Source organism: Coregonus clupeaformis, unplaced genomic scaffold (genome assembly GCF_020615455.1).
Source record: "Coregonus clupeaformis isolate EN_2021a unplaced genomic scaffold, ASM2061545v1 scaf0183, whole genome shotgun sequence".
NCBI classification, from domain to species: domain Eukaryota; kingdom Metazoa; phylum Chordata; class Actinopteri; order Salmoniformes; family Salmonidae; genus Coregonus; species Coregonus clupeaformis.
The window spans coordinates 464875-471883 of NW_025533638.1; positions in this window are offsets into that span (position 1 = coordinate 464875).

Here is a 7009-nt window from a genome sequence, read left to right on the forward strand (position 1 = left end):
CTCTCTCTCTCTCTCTCTCTCTCTCTCTCTCTCTCTCTGTCTGTCTGTCTGTCTGTCTGTCTGTCTGTCTGTCTGTCTGTCTGTCTCTCTGACAGACACAGAGACACAGACAGACACATACTAACACATGCACGCACACACATAAACACACACAGTTTCTCTCTCTCTACACCTCTCTCTCTCTCTTGCTCCCTCTCCATAATTCTCCCTACGTGTTGAGCCAGAGAGAGAGTGCTCAGATAAGATGTTCTCCCTACGTGTTGAGCAGGGTTGGGGAGTAACGGATTACAAAAAAGGGATTACAAAAATGGATGACAAAAAACGGTAACTGTAATCCGTTACGTTGCCAGCAAAAACATTGTAATCGGATTACAGATACTTTTGTAAAAACTAGATGATTACTTAGAGGATTACTTTTCAATTCAGAAAGGATGTTTGCGAAAAAAATCTTTGACACTTCTCTGTTTTCTCAATGACATTCAAATCAGCATTGAAAAATGGCGCAAGTTCAAGTTTGTTCCACCTGACCAAGTCTGACCACAAGTCAGAGACCACTATGATGACACACCAAATGTGTTTGGATCGCAGGAATAGGCTTTTATAGGCTAGATTCCAAGCTATGTCTTCCAATGGTGCGACTGCTGTCGGCATCCAAAGATTATCCAACTTGAATAAACGCTTGGAGGTAAGGATGACAGCAGTGGTATAGTCTACGGCGATACCGATATCACTTATTATTGATATCTACATAGCGCATTGATGTGAATCACACTGCTGCTCTCTCATTTAGCTATTTGCGCCTTACGGATTGTGGTTGTTGTGGATGGCTGTTCACAAATCTAATGTGTATTTGAACCCAATAATGGTTGGATTCAAGAAGTTTAAGCTGCCTATCAATCATTGTTTTTGAAACCAGTGGACAGCCAGTGAGAAATGCGCTCTTGCAACAGCTGCATAGTGCAGATCCCAGCCTATGGAATAAAAGTGGGCTTTTATTGCTCAATCTAATTCATGCTGATAAACATACATAATTCATAGGCCTAATGGAGACATGCTCAAACTCGCACACTTTTGATAGACTTAAAGGGGCAATCTGTAGTTGCTACATCAATTTTTGGACTTGTAAAGATATCATTTAATCATATTATTATCTGTAGTAGAAAGCGATGGGTTAGAAGAAGCCTACATAACCAACCCATAAAGTAAAATGTAAAATCCATAAATGGCCAGCTATGTAAACTTAAACATTGACTTATCCTGCAATAGATGTCGTTCAATTGGGTAACACACATTTTTGTCTTCTTCTAATGCCTCTTAAGGGGAAAGTAATCTAAAAGTAACTGAATGTAATCAGATTACGTTACTGAGTTTGGGTAATCCAAAAGTTACGTTACTGATTACAATTCTGGACAGGTAACTAGTAACTGTAACAGATTACATTTAGAAAGTAACCTACCCAACCCTGGTGTTGAGCCAGAGAGAGAGAGCTCAGATAAGATGAAAGAAAAACTAACAGTAGATCTCATGGAAAAAGACAGACCAAGAAATGTTGCATCACCACTACACACACACACACACACACACACACACTTTGCTTATCTCTGCATGGTTGACTGAGGCGTAAATATTTAACAAGTACTGGTGAGGACCCTGGTGGGCATCTCAGGGGGGTAAACCTACCATCACACACACACACACACACACAAACACACACACACACACACACACACCGTATGACCTTATCATACCAGTCTATGTTGTGTAGCAGTAAACACACCCAGGTCGTATCACCGTATCATCCCAGCCCATGTTGCATAGTAGTAAAGTACATGCATACACAAGCTGATATTGAAACATAAAAGCTTCCATCACTACCATTGAGACTCCCTGTGTGCACACATATCATAGATAAAAAACAAACCATCCACCGCTCAGCTCACACTGTCGCATAGGGGATGCTGACATGGCTTTTACCTGGCAGTTAGTGCTTTTACAGTATAAATAATTGAACGACTGCGATCCATCATTGGGATATGAGGCAGCAGGGTTGCTAATCCCGTCAGCTCAATGCAGGGCTGTTATTGAAGAAGATGGATCGGGACAATTTGATTGGACTTTAGTGGAGCAAAGAGCACAATGACAGATGCCCTTTACCCAGAAGGCAGTGCCTGGGTGTGTCACTGACAGGAGTTCACTCACTCTGGTATTTAAACAGGATGAGATTCATGGGGACATCTATGCCTGGTGTTCATTGGTTCTAGTCTATTATGGTAAGCCTGTAGTGGAGTGGGACATCCATGTGAACGCAAATGTAAATGGTGAAAGGTAGTGTTGTAGATGCCTATGTGTGTGTTACCATGGTTGCACTCCCTGGGCCAGTTTCCGGGACCCACATCCAACCTATTCCTGGACTAAAAAGCGTTTTTAATGGAGATGCTTAGTTGAAGATATCAGTGGCGTAGTGGTGCCTGGAGAAGTGGGTGTACTCTAACTTTGCTAAACGTTTCCCAAACGGTCTGCCGGGCGAAGGAATGGCGCCCTGTGTGAAAAAATATATGAGAATTGTACTCTGAATGGCCTAAAATGAGAAATCACATATTGGTCTTTCACAGTCAGGCCAACCCAAGCTTTACTGTGCAGTAGGATAATAGTAGGTCTACTATTAAAATAAATGAGGCTGTCAAGGTTTTCGCTCTCAAAGTCACGCTTTTTTAATAGAAAAACAACAAAATTGTATGTTCTAAGTCACCAACAATGCTTAAACCACATCAGGAAACCACTTTTGAGGACTGGGAAAAATCTAAGAAATGTAGATTTTTTTGTGTAGTTACCCTTTCATTAAAGTGTGCAGGCACTGTTGTTTGGTTACCAGTGTTTCTGTAGCTCACATGAGATGGAGTTTGCAAAACAAATGGCCACTGGATCATGATGTCATTCTGCCAGGTATGCATAGGCTACTTTGTAGCTAGTTAACATTCAATTGTGAAGGTTTTGGGGAAAGCCTTTCTATCTGAAAACAGTTGCATGTGCGGTGCACGTTTTAGAACAGTGTTTTCCCGCAAATTGCATTTTGCGCTCATTGGCATGTAGGCCTACCGCCGTGTGCACATTGCAGCACTTAAAATGTGAAGAAATAATAGTTTATCAACATTTTAAGCTAAACATTCTGATCTGTTCCATCAGCCTTATTAATTGATGCTGCATAGACCTCCACTACACTATTTTGATACGCATCAATGGGAATTATGAAGTGAGTATATGCAATACCCACTGAAAAAAAGGTGTGTATATGGGCGTATAACTGCACATAGAGTACCACAGTATGAGTCATAATAGCCATAAAACTTAGCGGTCAAACAGGGAAATGGTTCCAATCGTTTTTCCACCATTCATTTTTCCCATAGGGGATTTCAGAAACACTTCAAATAAGGGCTGTGTTTCGTGTAGGCTTACCCTGGCGTGACGTTTTGATAACAATGTCAATCTCTCTCGGACAAGGTGACTTTTATCAATATATTCGGCTCTATTTACTCTCAGATTTGAAAATGCTAATGAGCAAAATCCCCTATGGGAAAAATGAATGGTGGAAAAACGATTGGAATCATTTCCCTGTTTGACCGCTAGGTTTTATGGGTATTAGGACACCTCCACTGTGGGGCTCTATACCCTTCACTACACCACTGGAAGAGATTGTTCATCAGCACGGCATTGTTCAGAAACCGGCTTTGGTTCAGCATGATGCAGTGACTACACCGTGGATGTCTAGATGTGGATGTATATAGATACCTGCACTACCAGTTTGCAGTGTGAAGTCAAGACCACAGATGAAGTCTAGGGCCTTTCGTAGGACCCTAATGGACAGTTTTCCCCTTCAGACTATGTTCTAAGACTCTATGCTTGGGCCCTGGATGCTGCAGACATCCTCACTGCCATCCTCCATTACTCATCTGAACAAGGACACAGGAGTGAGGAAAAGAGGAGGGAGGGAGGGACTGGAGGGATTTGGAGCGACAGACTGAGAAAACAGAAAAACGATAATGAACGGCAGGGGTTTCGGAGGTTCAGTCTCCCCCGCAGTCGCTGAAAGGGAGAGAGACAGAGAAAGTGCCCTTTTAGCAGGGTGATATTTAGTGCTGCGCTGGTCCTTCCTACTCCAGAAGATGCAGCGAAAATAGAACTTAGACAATGCCACCGTGGCCAGCTGTTTAGAACCAATTAAAGCCCAATGAGAGAGCGAGAGAGAGAGAGAGAGAGACAATGTGTGAAACATACTATTTCTAGCATTGTCTGGGCCTGCCAGTCTGTTGAAGGTTATCTCCATGATACTGTGGCCCTTCTGTGCTGAGTGTGGCCATGATTGGAGACACCCATGCCCTTTTCACACTAGCAGAGCCGATCCGAGGCCAATCCAAAGCAATGGAGTACACCAGCAATTCAACAGCATAGCGATCCAGTTTTGAATAAAGGATTGTGATGATTGTAAAAGTAAATGTGTGGTTTTTTATATAGGTTGCAGTGAGATCTGAATTGATTAAATATGATTTGTGACAGTATAATGAGCAGTTTTAAGTAGGGTGTGAATTGGTTGTATCTGAATTGATTAAATTTGATTTGTGACAGTATAATGAGAAAGTGACAGTCTGTGAAACGGATTGTTTCTCGCACTGTCTGGGTCTTGGCCTGCCAGTCTGTTGAAGGTTATCTCCATGATACTCCATGAAAATACACAAGCCAGCTTAGTATGCTTTGTGTGGGCATGATAGTGTGAATAAGGTACCGTTCAGGTTTGTCTGTCTAGCCTCAACCTGAATGGCAATGAAAGGGAATGGGAAAGGGACCATTTGTACCATTGGTGGTACAGCTTTGTCATATCATGTCATACAGGTTGATCGCTGGTTAGTATTAATATAACCGTGTGCTAGTGTGGGTTTTCAGTGAATTTATGTAAATCACGAAGCTCATCTGCATTTCAAAATTCTCAGCAACAAAAGAGTGATCAAATTAAGATCCTACATCTGTAGCTTTGAATTCTCAATGGGTGAATTTCTAATGGAATTCATGACTTGTCTTCTGCTCAGTGACACAAACATGACAAGGTGTGATGAGACACAGGAAACTCTAATAGCCACTTGGTTTTGGAGCATGAATAGAGACTGGAAGGTATTCATTCACAGATGCTGAAAGACATGTATTATCTTGTCAAAAATGAAGCAGTGATTTTGCTGTGTGTGTGTGTGTGTGTGCGTGCGTGTGTTCACGTGATTGTGCGTGCTTATCGATGTGTGTGTGAGCTCTCTCTCTCTCTCTCTCTCTCTCTCTCTCTCTCTCGCTCTCTCTCTCTCGCTCTCTCTCTTTCTCTCTCATTCCTCTCTCTCTCTCTCTCTCTCTCTCTCTCTCTCTCTCTCTCTCTCTCTCTCTCTCTCTCTCTCTCTCTCTCTCTCTCTCTCTCTCTCTCTCTCTCTCTCTCTCTCTCTCTCTCTCTCTCTCTCTCTGTCTCTAGCTGTGTGTGTGAGCTCTCTCTCACTCTCTCTCTCTCTCTCTCTCTCTCTAGCTGTGTGTGTTTGATTTGATTGCAGCTTCTCACTGGGGTGAGTGGGCAAAAAAGAGAAGACAAGAGGTCAAAGAAACTAGGCCATCCACTGGGGAGCCATGGCAACAGCACACAGCCAAGCAGCTGTCAGGTATTGACCTCCACAGCACACAGCCAACCAGCAGCTGTCAGGTATTGACCTCCACAGCACACAGCCAACCAGAGGTCAGGTATTGACCTCCACGGAGGGAGAAAAGAAGGCCCGGAGCATCCCGAAGGATCCCGAAGCAAAGACCATTTATCACTATCTAACACCTCTCCACAAACATAGGAGAACTGCCTGGGAAAGATATACTGCTCTGCACATAGGCCTACATATGCAGCTGTACACCAGCATAGCAATCCCGTTTTCAATAGCATTGTGATGATAGTGTGTGTTTTAAAAAATAAATGTGCAATTTTCAATATGGTTGCAGTAAGATCTTAATTATTCAATATTAATATGTGAAGTTTTCTATAGGGTGCAAATTGATTGAATCTGAATGGATTGAATATGATTTGAAAGTAAATGTGCGGTTTCCGATATGCTTTCATTGATACGTCTACGTTGATAGTCAGGGTGTGTGTGTGATTGCAATGCATTCCTAGTTGGTGTCTGTGAACAATCTATTTGAATGTGGGCTGATAGTCTAGTCTATCTAGCTGGTTGCTATGTGTCTTCAACAACTTGATCCTCTTTGATTTCCCCTGATCGTCTCAGGCTTGGGTCCCAAATGGCACCCTATTCTGTATGGGTCCTGGTCAAAAGTGAATAAGGAAGGATTTGAGACGCAGGAGTAGACATATGAGAGGTGACCGTATTGCATCTGTATATTAATGTGCGTATCTTCCTCTCTTAATCCTATCTGGTACCCAGGTGGCCGTCTGTCTCTGTCAGGAGAGAGGTGTCCGCTCGTAGTGAATGGTCCAATATTGACAGGACACCTCATGCATCAATGAGCAGTGTTGCTGTGCAGAGAACAGAGAAAGCCCTCCCCTGAGATGCAGCTGGAATCATTCTCTGGTGGAAAAGTGGAAAAGTGTGTTTTATCCTATGATAATTAATGTTACTGTACAGTGCCTTGCAAAAGTATTCATCCCCCTTGGTGTTTTTCCTATTTTGTTGCATTACAACCTGTAATTTAAATGGATTTTTATTTGGATTTCATGTAATGGACATACACAAAATAGTCCAAATTGGTTAAGTGAAATTTAAAAAATAACTTGTTACAAAAAATTCTAAAAAATAAATAACGGAAAAGTGGTGCGTGCATATGTATTCGCCCCCTTTGCTATGAAGCCCCTAAATAAGATCTGGTGCAACCAATTACCTTCAGAAGTCACATAATTAGTTAAATAAAGTCCACGTGTGCAAACTAAGTGTCACATGATCTGTCACATGATGTCAGTATATATACACCTGTTCTGAAAGGCCCCAGA